The sequence below is a fragment of the Oncorhynchus masou genome, unplaced genomic scaffold (assembly GCF_036934945.1).
Source record: "Oncorhynchus masou masou isolate Uvic2021 unplaced genomic scaffold, UVic_Omas_1.1 unplaced_scaffold_1969, whole genome shotgun sequence".
NCBI lineage: Eukaryota > Metazoa > Chordata > Actinopteri > Salmoniformes > Salmonidae > Oncorhynchus > Oncorhynchus masou.
The window spans coordinates 15,001-28,117 of record NW_027008462.1 but is presented as its reverse complement, the minus strand read 5'-3'; the positions used below and the strand labels follow the sequence as shown (position 1 = coordinate 28,117).

General features: G+C 47.8%; 1 pseudogene; it reads right to left on the bottom strand.

Moving 5' to 3' along the window:
• The window catches only part of LOC135532651 (BAH and coiled-coil domain-containing protein 1-like), an 81,472-nt pseudogene that overhangs the window by 54,248 nt on the left and 14,107 nt on the right, over positions 1-13,117 (bottom strand).

Sequence of the window (13,117 nt, the reverse complement as noted above, 5' to 3'; positions counted from 1 at the left end):
CAAGGTTTTCCAGCACCACAAGGCCTACTCCACCCATGCTCTACCAAGGTTTTCCAGCACCATAAGGCCTACTCCACCCATGCTCTACCAAGGTTTTCCAGCACTACAAGGCCTGCTGCACCCATGCTCTACCAAGGTTTTCCAGCACCACAAGGCCTACTCCACCCATGCTCTACCAAGGTTTTCCAGCACCACAAGGCCTACTCCACCCATGCTCTACCAAGGTTTTCCAGCACCACAAGGCCTACTCCACCCATGCTCTACCAAGGTTTTCCAGCACCATAAGGCTTACTCCACCCATGCTCTACCAAGGTGTTCCAGCACCACAAGGCCTACTCCACCCATGCTCTACCAAGGTTTTCCAGCACCGCTAGGCTTACTCCACCCATGCTCTACCAAGGTTTTCCAGCACCACAAGGCCTACTCCACCCATGCTCTACCAAGGTTTTCCAGCCCCACAAGGCCTACTCCACCCATGCTCTACCAAGGTTTTCCAGTATCACAAGGCCTACTCCACCCATGCTCTACCAAGGTTTTCCAGCACCACAAGGCCTACTCCACCCATGCTCTACCAAGGTTTTCCAGCACCATAAGGCCTACTCCACCCATGCTCTACCAAGGTTTTCCAGCACACAATTTTGACCAACTACAGTAGCTATGTTGGTCTACTATACTTTAAAACTATGTGTATGCTGGTTGCTTAGGATTCAAACTTTCTCAAACAGCCTAATTACTCCTCCTGTCTGCATTCCTGGTTTCTGTAAGCTTTAGCTTACCTGTGTAAAATTGACATAAGCTCAGAACTACTTGTTTCTCAAACATGGTCCTTTTTTATCAATTGCTGTGCTGAACAATGAATTACCTCAAATGACTATGTAGCTTAAAGCTATGTGTGTATTTGTATTTCATTTTGCAATACAGATGATGACGCTACAATAATCCATGTTTACAATAGGCCTATATCCAGAAATACATGCAGCCTTAATGATATATATATATATATATACACAGTTTATTTGTTTGTGCTCTGATTACACACAAGTGTTCAGGTCAGCAGTTTACACAGATGACTTCAGCCATATGAAAAACCATAGCCTAATATACCTACCTAGCTAGCTAGCTACCTTCCTTTTAGTTCTCATTCAACTGGTGTTAGCTAGCTAGCTACAGCTGCTAGCCTTCTACTAACAAGCTGCTACTGTTGCGCAGCAACCGAGTTGATTGACCCGATTTGATGTTTTATGACATTTCTGAGATTTTATGAAATATGTTAGCATTGTCAGAAATGCTACAAAAAGGGAGCACATCGTTGTTTTTTATTGTGAAGAAATGTGCACATGAGAGCAATAAATTGCGATATTAATAAAAACTGTTGCACCAACAAACTTATCCAGTCCAAATGGATCTAAGTCTAATGGTCCCCTTTTAATCCGACGTCTAGAAAAAGTCTGTCGACCCTAATGCTAACGACCCTGTCAAAATTCAGGTATAAAGGTTCTTGTTAACGGACAGACGGCTAATGGCGAGAGGCGTGTTGTGTACCTTCAATCAAGTTGACTTGCAAATTGTCATCGACAATGGTGACATATTGGCTTAGATATGACGGTAGCGAGATTTGAATTTAACATTGTGCTTCAACCAATGCATGCGACTATAATTTGTCAGATAAATTGAGAGCAACGGGCTGTCAGTGTGTGTCAGTGTGTCTTGGCGGCTGTACGGCCCTGTGTGACCGACCCGATCCCCTCCTGACCCCTCTGACTCCTCTGGCCTTAATGATAGGCCATGTCCCATTCCTGGAGCTGGGGAAGATTACAGGAGAATTCACAGGACTCTAATTACAACCCCCACCAGCCCCCTTCCACCGCTCTCAGCTCCCAGGCACACCCCAGACAACCCCCAGACTCCTCTGGCCCCTCAGCCCTCCTGCCCACCAGCCCTCCTGGCCCCTCTCTTACCCACCAGCCCTCCTGGCCCCTCTCTTTCCCCCCAGCCCTCCTGGCCCCTCTCTTTCCCCTCAGCCCTCCTGGCCCCCCTCTGGCCCCTCAGCCCTCCTGCCCCCTTAGCCCTCCTGCCCCTCAGCCCTCCCATCCCTCCTGGCCGTCCTCTGCCCCCTCAGCCCTCCTGCCCCCCAAGCCCTCCTGGCCCCTCTCTTACCCACCAGCCCTCCTGGCCCCTCTCTTTCCCACCAGCCCTCCTGGCCCCTCCTTTCCCCCAGCCCTCCTGGCCCCTCTCTTTCCCACCAGCCCTCCTGGCCCCTCTCTTACCCACCAGCCCTCCTGGCCCCTCTCTTTCCCCCAGCCCCCAAGCCCTCCTGGCCCCTCTCTTACCCACCAGCCCTCCTGGCCCCTCTCTTTCCCACCAGCCCTCCTGGCCCCTCAGCCCTCCCAGCCCTCCTGGCCCCTCTGCCCCCCCAGCCCCCCTGGCCCCCCCCCCCCAGCCCTCCTGGCCCCTCTGGCCCCCAGCCCTCCTGCCCCTCTTTCCCACCAGCCCTCTTGGCCCCTGGCCCCCTCAGCCCCTCCTTTCCCCCAGCCCTCCTGGCCCCTCTCTTACCCACCAGCCCTCCTGGCCCCTCTCTCCCACCAGCCCTCCTGGCCCCTCTCCCCCCAGCCCTCCTGGCCCCTCTCTTCCCCCAGCCCTCCTGGCCCCTCTGGCCCACAGTAATGCCATTCAGTTTTTAAATGAGCCCCTGGCTGAGACACATGGACCAGCCCTCCTGGCCCCTCTCTTTCACCCCAGCCCTCCTGGCCCCTCTCTTTCCCCCCAGCCCTCCTGGCCCCTCTCTTTCCCACCAGCCCTCCTGGCCCCTCAGCCCTAATGGCCCAACTGTTTCCAACCAGCCCTCCTGGCCCCTAAGCCCTCCCATCTCCTGGCCCCCTCAGCCCTCCTGGCCCCCAGCCCCCCATGCCCTCCTGAGACAGGAGGTAGTCACACAGGAGGGCCCTCTGGTCCCCCAGCCCTCCTGCCCCCTCAGCCCTCTTGTACCTCAGCCCTCTTGCCCCCCCCCCTCAGCCCTCCTGGACCTCGTAGCCCCTCAGCCCTCCCTCTGCCCCAGGCAGCCCTCCTGCCCCCTCAGCCCTCCTGCCCCCCAGCCCTCCTGGCCCCCTGGGCCGCTGGCCCACCAGCCCTCCTGCCCCTCAGCCCTCCCATCCCTCCTGGCCGTCCTCAGCACCTCAGCCCTCCTGGCCGTCCTCTGGCCCACAGTAATGCCATTCAGGTTTTAAATGAGCTGTGCGGAAACTGGCTGAGACACATGGACAGAGGAATACAATGGAACACAGTCACACAGAGGCACTCCCAGACAGTATGTGGACGGACACAACGGACACACAGACACAACACACCCAACCACACATACGCATGTACAGAACACACAGACGACATCTTGAAATGAATGCATACACTTAAAACATCCACATGCACAAACAGGCGCCCACACAAACACACACACTACCACCGATGTGGATTCAACTGTAATACAATTTAGTCTCTGTGCTGATTAGGTAAAGATTAGGTTAAACTGGACTTCCTTGAAGGGGTCAGCTGGGTTCTCCCATTTCCTGTTGATGGCATGAGTCTCCTGGATCGTAGTGATATGTAGGAGGCTTATCAGTGTGTTTAGGCTATGGTCAGGCAGGGAGATGATCCTTACAACACACACACACACTCACTTGACTTTCCTCTGGGTCTCAGAGGAGGAGCCTGGGCCAGCGGCGGGGGTTGATTTACGTTTCCTGGGCCGCCCCGGTCCTCTACGAGCAGGGCTGCGAGGTGTTTCCTCCTTCCTGTAGACACACACACACACTCATGAGAACACTAAGATACTGTATTTGAGCACAGAACCAGATAAACTGGAGAAGGAAGGAGGGAATCCTTCAGGAGATAGAAAGGGAGTGTGATGTCATGGCTTCAGTTTGTTTCGTGGGCTGCTTTTAGAAATCAGTTAAAGGAGCGATTAGGAGACTAGGGAAGAATCACAACATGAGACTAGGAGGTAGTCATGAGACTAGGAGGTAGTCATGAGACTAGGAGGTAGTCATGAGACTAGGAGGTAGTCATGAGACTAGGAGGTAGTCATGAGACCAGGAGATAGTCATGAGACTAGGAGGTAGTCATGAGACTAGGAGGTAGTCATGAGACTAGGAGGTAGTCATGAGACTAGGAGGTAGTCATGAGACTAGGAGGTAGTCATGAGACCAGGAGGTAGTCATGAGACTAGGAGGTAGTCATGAGACTAGGAGGTAGTCATGAGACTAGGAGGTAGTCATGAGACTAGTCATGAGACTAGGAGGTAGTCATGAGACTAGGAGGTAGTCATGAGACTAGGAGGTAGTCATGAGACTAGGAGGTCAGTCATGAGACTAGGAGACTAGTAGTCATGAGACTAGGAGGTAGTCATGAGACTAGGAGGTAGTCATGAGACTAGGAGGTAGTCATGAGACTAGGAGGTAGTCATGAGACTAGGAGGTAGTCATGAGACCAGGAGGTAGTCATGAGACTAGGAGGTAGTCATGAGACTAGGAGGTAGTCATGAGACTAGGAGGTAGTCATGAGACTAGGAGGTAGTCATGAGACTAGGAGGTAGTCATGAGACTAGGAGGTAGTCATGAGACTAGGAGGTAGTCATGAGACTAGGAGGTAGTCATGAGACTAGGAGGTAGTCATGAGACTAGGAGGTAGTCATGAGACTAGGAGGTAGTCATCAGGAGGTAGTCATGAGACTAGGAGGTAGTCATGAGACTAGGAGGTAGTCATGAGACTAGGAGGAGACTAGGAGGTAGTCATGAGACTAGGAGGTAGTCATGAGACTAGGAGGTAGTCATGAGACAGGAGGTAGTCATGAGACTAGGAGGTAGTCATGAGACTAGGAGGTAGTCATGAGACTAGGAGGTAGTCATGGTAGTCATGAGACTAGGAGGTAGTCATGGTCATGAGACTAGGAGGTAGTCATGAGACTAGGAGGTAGTCATGAGACTAGGAGGTAGTCATGAGACCAGGAGGTAGTCATGAGACTAGGAGGTAGTCATGACTAGACTCAGGAGGTAGTCATGAGACCAGGAGGTAGTCATGAGACTAGGAGGTAGTCATGAGGGAGGTAGTCATGAGACCAGGAGGTAGTCATGGACTAGGTAGTCATGAGACTAGGAGGTAGTCATGAGAGGTAGTCATGAGGTAGTCATGAGACTAGGAGGTAGTCATGAGACTAGGAGGTAGTCATGAGACTAGGAGGTAGTCATGAGACTAGGAGGTAGTCATGAGACTAGGAGGAGGTAGTCATGAGACCAGGAGGTAGTCATGAGACTGAGACTAGAGGTAGTCATGAGACTAGGAGGTAGTCATGAGACTAGGAGGTAGTCATGAGACTAGGAGGTAGTCATGAGACTAGGAGGTAGTCATGAGACTAGGAGGTAGTCATGAGACTAGGAGGTAGTCATGGGTAAAGGAGAGTTTGATTTCATGAAATGTTTTAACAAGATAAGGTTTTGATCCCACAGGATAACACATGAGAGTTAAAACACTTATTTTCAAAGAGGTGACATGTAATGTATGGGAGAATAGTAAAGGACATGGTAAAGGATAATGTATAGGAGAATAGTGAAGTACATGTTGAAAGATAATGAATACGAGAATAGTGAAGTACATGTTGAAGGATAATGTATAAGATGATAGTAAAGGACTCGTTGAAGGATAATGTATAGGACGATAGTAAATTATATGGTAAGGATAGGGATAATGGTGAAGGATAATGAATAGGAGGATAGTAAAGGACTCATTGAAGGATAATGTATAGGATGTTAGTAAATTATAATGTATAGGATGATAGTAAATGACTCATTGAAAGATAATGTATAGGATGACAGAAAAGGACTCGTTGAAGGATAATGTATAGGAGGATAGTAAAGGACTCTTTGAAGGATAATGTATAGGATGATAGTAAATGACTCACTGAAGGATAATGTATATGATGATAGTAAATGATCATGTATAGGAGGATAGTAAATGACTCGTTGAAGGATAATGTATAGGTTGATAGAAAAGGACTCGTTGAAGTATAATGTATAGGATGATAGCAAATTATATGGTGAAGGATAATGTATAGGATGATAGTAAAGGACTCGTTGAAGGATAATGTATAGGATGATAGTAAATTATATGGTGAAGGATAATGTATAGGATGATAGTAAAGGACTATAGGAGGATAAAGGATAATGTATATAGGATGGATAGTAAATGACATGGTGAAGGATAATGTATAGGATTATAGTAAATTATATGGTGAAGGATAATGTATAGAAGGATAGTAAAGGATGAAGGATAATGTAATGTAGGATGATAGTAAAGGATCATGTTTATAGGAGGATAGTAAAGGACATGGTGAAGGATAATGTATACTGTGAAGGATAGAAGGATAGTAAAGGACATATTGTATCTTACTGGTGGTCATGCTTCCTCTGTAGCTTGGCTAACTCCCTCTGTTTCTCTTTGTAGCGCCTCTGGAGCTCTGCCAGCTTCACCCGCATGGCCAGCTCCGGACCCTCCATCCTCTCCATGGTGCCCTTGGCCGGGCATGCCTGAATGTTCACAATACTAATCAATCAATCAAGTGTATTTTATGAATCTCTTATATCTGGAGTACTTCTCCTGTCTTATCCGGTGTCCTGTGTGAATTTAAGTATGCTCTCTCTAATTATCTCTTTCTCTCTCTCGGAGGACCTGAGCCCTAGGACCATGCCTCAGGACTACCTGGCATGATGACTCCTTGCTGTCCCCAGTCCACCTGGCCGTGCTGCTGCTCCAGTTTCAACTGTTCTGCCTACGGCTATAGAACCCTGACCTGTTCACCGGACGTGCTACCTGTCCCAGACCCACTGTTTTCAACTCTCTAGAGACAGCAGGAGTGGTAGAGATTAGAGGCCGACCGATTATGATTTTTCAACGCCGATACCGATTTTTGGAGGACCAAAAAAGCCGATACCGATTAATCGGCCGATTAAAAAAATTACAATTACAACAATACTTATATTAACTTAATATAATACATCAATAACATCAATTTAGCCTCAAGTAGATAATGAAACATGTTCAATTTGGTTCAAATAATGCAAAAACAAAGTGTTGGAGAAGAACGTAAAAGTGCAATATTTGCCATGTAAGAAAGCTAACGTTTCAGTTCCTTGCTCAGAACATGAGAACATATGAAAGCTGGTGGTTCCTTTTAACATGAGTCTTCAATATTCCCAGGTATGAAGTTTTAGGTTGTAGTTAGTATAAGACTATTTCCCTCTATACCATTTGTATTTCATTAACCTTTGACTATTGGATGTTCTTATAGGCACTTTAGTATTGCCAGTGTAACAGTATAGCCTCTGTCCCTCTCCTCGCTCCTCCCTGGGCTCGAACCAGCAACACAACGACAACAGCCACCACATCGAAGCAGCATTACCCATGTAGAGCAAGGGAAACAACCACCCCAAGGCTCAGAGAGAGTGAAGTTTGAAACGCTATTAGCGCGCACTAACTAGCCAGCCATTTCACTTCGGTCACACCAGCCTCATCTCGGGAGTTGATAGGTTTGAAGTCATAAACAGCGCAATGCTTGACGCACAACGAAGAGCTGCTGGCAAAACGCCCGAAAGTGCTGTTTGAATGAATGTTTACACGCCTGCTTCTGCCTACCACCGCTCAGTCAGATACTTAGATACTTGTATGCTCAGTCAGATTATATGCAACACAGGACACGCTAGATAATATCTAGTAATATCATCAACCATGTGAAGTTAACTAGTGATAATGATTGATTGTTTTTTATAAGATAGGTTTAATGCTAGCTAGCAACTTACCTTGGCTTACTGCATTTGCGTAATAGGCAGTCTCCTATTACGCAAATGCAACGAGAGAGAAGCAGGTCGTTATTGCGTTGGACTAGTTAACTGTAAGGTTGCAAGATTGAATCCCCCGAGCAGACAATGTGAAAATCTGTCTTTCTGCCCCTGAACGAGGCAGTTAACCCACCGTTCCTAGGCCATCATTGAAAATAAGAATATGTTCTTAACTGACTTGCCTAGTTAAATAAAGATCAAATAAAGGTGTCAAAAAATATATGAAAAAAATCATGGCAAATCGGCGCCCAAAAATACCGATTTCCGATTGTTATGAAAACTTGAAATCGGCCCAAATTAATCGGCCATTCTGATTAATCGGTCGACCTCTAGTAGAGATACTTTTAATGATCGGCTATGAAAAGCCAACTGATATTTACTCCTGAGGTGCTGACTTGCTGCACCCTCGACAACTTCTGTGATTATTATTATTTGACCATGCTGGTCATTTATGAACATTTGAACATCTTGGCCATGTTCTGTTATAATCTCCACCCGGCACAGCCAGAAGAGGACTGGCCATCATAGCCTGGTTCCTCTCTATGTTTCTTCCTAGGTTTAGGCCTTTCTAATTTTTCTCCACTGCATTGCTTGCTGTTTGGGGTTTTAGGCTGGGTTTCTTTGACTTTGAGATATCAGCTGATGTACGAAGGGCTTTATAAATACATTTGATTTGATTTGAAATGCTTTAAAAGGCTTATGCATGCTATTAAACTAACAGTCTAAAATCAGAGTGTGCATTTAACCATTTAAAATTCCCTCTCATGTATTTTTTGAATGTACTGCATTCTATTCTAATGGTAAATAGAACATCAGGATACAGTATAGTTGTACTCTACCGGTTCGTGGCGAGGTGTCCAGCTGTATTTCCTGCGCAGGTTGAGGGTCTTGCGGGCCGGGTAGTGCCGCCCGCACCCTCCCCGCTACCCTCCTGGGCACCCAGCTCCAAGGCACGGGCTGCTGCCAGGGTGGCAAGACTCTGGAGGTCAAAGATCAACATCTCCTCTCCTGTGGGCCGAAACACAGACTTGGTCAGGGGTCAAGGAAAACGAGCCGTGATAATGACAGACGTGTTCATTCAGAGTTAGATGTTACGTGTCATTCTAGTATCTTATCTTTATTTGAATTCCATCTAGGGTGTGATCCTGTGCAGCACACCTTCCTCTGTAACACTTTACTTGGATAGCTCATCTGTAGCTCTACAAATGTAATGTTGAGATGCTGCTGAAAGGATGAAGATATGCTGTTGAGATGCTGAAGACATGCTGTTGAGATGCTGAAGACATGCTGTTGAGATGCTGAAGACATGCTGTTGAGATGCTGAAGACATGCTGTTGAGATGCTGAAGACATGCTGTTGAGATGCTGAAAGGCTGAAGACATGATGTTGAGATGCTGAAGACATGCTGTTGAGATGCTGCATGCATGCTGATAGTCTAAGAATCTGCTGTTGAGATGTTGAACATCTGGATACAGATGGCTGCAGACACTTTCCTGGTTGAGAAGTCATTGGACATGCTGTTGACATGCTCCAAGACATGACTCTGGAGATTTCCTGTGGGACATGCTGGTTCAAGATGCTGATAATGAAGTAAACTGTTGAGATGATGAATACATGCTGTTGAGGGTGTGATCAAGACATGTAACACTTTTGAATGTCATCTGAAGAAATGCTGTTGAGATGCTGAAAGGATGAAGACATGCTGTTGAGATGCTGAAGACATGCTGTTGAGATGCTGAAGACATGCTGTTGAGATGCTGAAGACATGCTGTTGAGATGCTGAAGACATGCTGTTGAGATGCTGAAGACATGCTGTTGAGATGCTGAAGACATGATGTTGAGATGCTGAAGACATGCTGTTGAGATGCTGCAGTGCTGATAGTCTACTGATGTTTGTTCGTTGAACATCTGCAGATGGACTGCAGACACTTTCTAGTTGAAAGTCATTGGACATGCAGTTGACATGCTCCATATGGTCTATCCAACAGGGCTCTGGTCAGTTTCATTTCAAGTCTAATGAATTAAGTAAACCAAATTCTAATTCCAATTGGACAGTTTCCTCATTTGAAAGCATTCGAGAGAATTGCAATTGGAATTTCAGTGTACTTCCTGAATTGACTGGAATTGAAATCAAACTGACCCAAACCTTGCTATCCAAACAAAGTGTTACCTCTTCATCATATTCAAATGAATGGAGGAAAGAGCTGGAGATGAAGCTAGAATGAGCTGACAGACATACAGGAACGTTCCTCTGAGAGGTCATGTCAGTGTGGAACAAACCGATGCTGCTGTGGTACTACCTGACCATCTGGCCCAGGGTTCCACCATGCAGTATAGACATCTACAGTACTGTAGGTCTGTGGTACTACCTGACCATCTGGCCCAGGGTTCCACCATGCAGTATAGACATCTACAGTATGTACTGTAGGTCTGTGGTACTACCTGACCATCTGGCCCAGGGTTTCACCATGCAGTATAGACATCTACAGTACTGTACTGTAGGTCTGTGGTACTACCTGACCATCTGGCCCAGGGTTCCACCATGCAGTATAGACATCTACAGTACTGTAGGTCTGTGGTACTACCTGACCATCTGGCCCAGGGTTCCACCATGCAGTATAGACATCTACAGTACTGTAGGTCTGTGGTACTACCTGACCATCTGGCCCAGGGTTCCACCATGCAGTATAGACATCTACAGTACTGTAGGTCTGTGGTACTACCTGACCATCTGGCCCAGGGTTCCACCATGCAGTATAGACATCTACAGTACTGTAGGTCTGTGGTACTACCTGACCATCTGGCCCAGGGTTCCACCATGCAGTATAGACATCTACAGTACTGTAGGTCTGTGGTACTACCTGACCATCTGGCCCAGGGTTCCACCATGCAGTATAGACATCTACAGTACTGTACTGTAGGTCTGTGGTACTACCTGACCATCTGGCCCAGGGTTCCACCATGCAGTATAGACATCTACAGTACTGTACTGGTCTGTGGTACTACCTGACCATCTGGCCCAGGGTTCCACCATGCAGTATAGACATCTACAGTACTGTAGGTCTGTGGTACTACCTGACCATCTGGCCCAGGGTTCCACCATGCAGTATAGACATCTACAGTACTGTAGGTCTGTGGTACTACCTGACCATCTGGCCCAGGGTTCCACCATGCAGTATAGACATCTACAGTACTGTACTGGGTCTGTGGTACTACCTGACCATCTGGCCCAGGGTTTCACCATGCAGTATAGACATCTACAGTACTGTAGGTCTGTGGTACTACCTGACCATCTGGCCCAGGGTTCCACCATGCAGTATAGACATCTACAGTACTGTACTGTAGGTCTGTGGTACTACCTGACCATCTGGCCCAGGGTTCCACCATGCAGTATAGACATCTACAGTACTGTAGGTCTGTGGTACTACCTGACCATCTGGCCCAGGGTTTCACCATGCAGTATAGACATCTACAGTACTGTAGGTCTGTGGTACTACCTGACCATCTGGCCCAGGGTTCCACCATGCAGTATAGACATCTACAGTACTGTACTGTAGGTCTGTGGTACTACCTGACCATCTGGCCCAGGGTTCCACCATGCAGTATAGACATCTACAGTACTGTACTGTAGGTCTGTGGTACTACCTGACCATCTGGCCCAGGGTTTCACCATGCAGTATAGACATCTACAGTACTGTACTGTAGGTCTGTGGTACTACCTGACCATCTGGCCCAGGGTTCCACCATGCAGTATAGACATCTACAGTACTGTAGGTCTGTGGTACTACCTGACCATCTGGCCCAGGGTTCCACCATGCAGTATAGACATCTACAGTACTGTAGGTCTGTGGTACTACCTGACCATCTGGCCCAGGGTTCCACCATGCAGTATAGACATCTACAGTACTGTAGGTCTGTGGTACTACCTGACCATCTGGCCCAGGGTTCCACCATGCAGTATAGACATCTACAGTACTGTAGGTCTGTGGTACTACCTGACCATCTGGCCCAGGGTTCCACCATGCAGTATAGACATCTACAGTACTGTACTGTAGGTCTGTGGTACTACCTGACCATCTGGCCCAGGGTTCCACCATGCAGTATAGACATCTACAGTACTGTAGGTCTGTGGTACTACCTGACCATCTGGCCCAGGGTTCCACCATGCAGTATAGACATCTACAGTACTGTACTGTAGGTCTGTGGTACTACCTGACCATCTGGCCCAGGGTTCCACCATGCAGTATAGACATCTACAGTACTGTAGGTCTGTGGTACTACCTGACCATCTGGCCCAGGGTTCCACCATGCAGTATAGACATCTACAGTACTGTACTGTAGGTCTGTGGTACTACCTGACCATCTGGCCCAGGGTTCCACCATGCAGTATAGACATCTACAGTACTGTAGGTCTGTGGTACTACCTGACCATCTGGCCCAGGGTTCCACCATGCAGTATAGACATCTACAGTACTGTACTGGTCTGTGGTACTACCTGACCATCTGGCCCAGGGTTCCACCATGCAGTATAGACATCTACAGTACTGTAGGTCTGTGGTACTACCTGACCATCTGGCCCAGGGTTCCACCATGCAGTATAGACATCTACAGTACTGTACTGTAGGTCTGTGGTACTACCTGACCATCTGGCCCAGGGTTCCACCATGCAGTATAGACATCTACAGTACTGTAGGTCTGTGGTACTACCTGACCATCTGGCCCAGGGTTCCACCATGCAGTATAGACATCTACAGTACTGTAGGTCTGTGGTACTACCTGACCATCTGGCCCAGGGTTCCACCATGCAGTATAGACATCTACAGTACTGTACTGTAGGTCTGTGGTACTACCTGACCATCTGGCCCAGGGTTCCACCATGCAGTATAGACATCTACAGTACTGTAGGTCTGTGGTACTACCTGACCATCTGGCCCAGGGTTCCACCATGCAGTATAGACATCTACAGTACTGTACTGTAGGTCTGTGGTACTACCTGACCATCTGGCCCAGGGTTCCACCATGCAGTATAGACATCTACAGTACTGTACTGTAGGTCTGTGGTACTACCTGACCATCTGGCCCAGGGTTCCACCATGCAGTATAGACATCTACAGTACTGTAGGTCTGTGGTACTACCTGACCATCTGGCCCAGGGTTCCACCATGCAGTATAGACATCTACAGTACTGTAGGTCTGTGGTACTACCTGACCATCTGGCCCAGGGTTCCACCATGCAG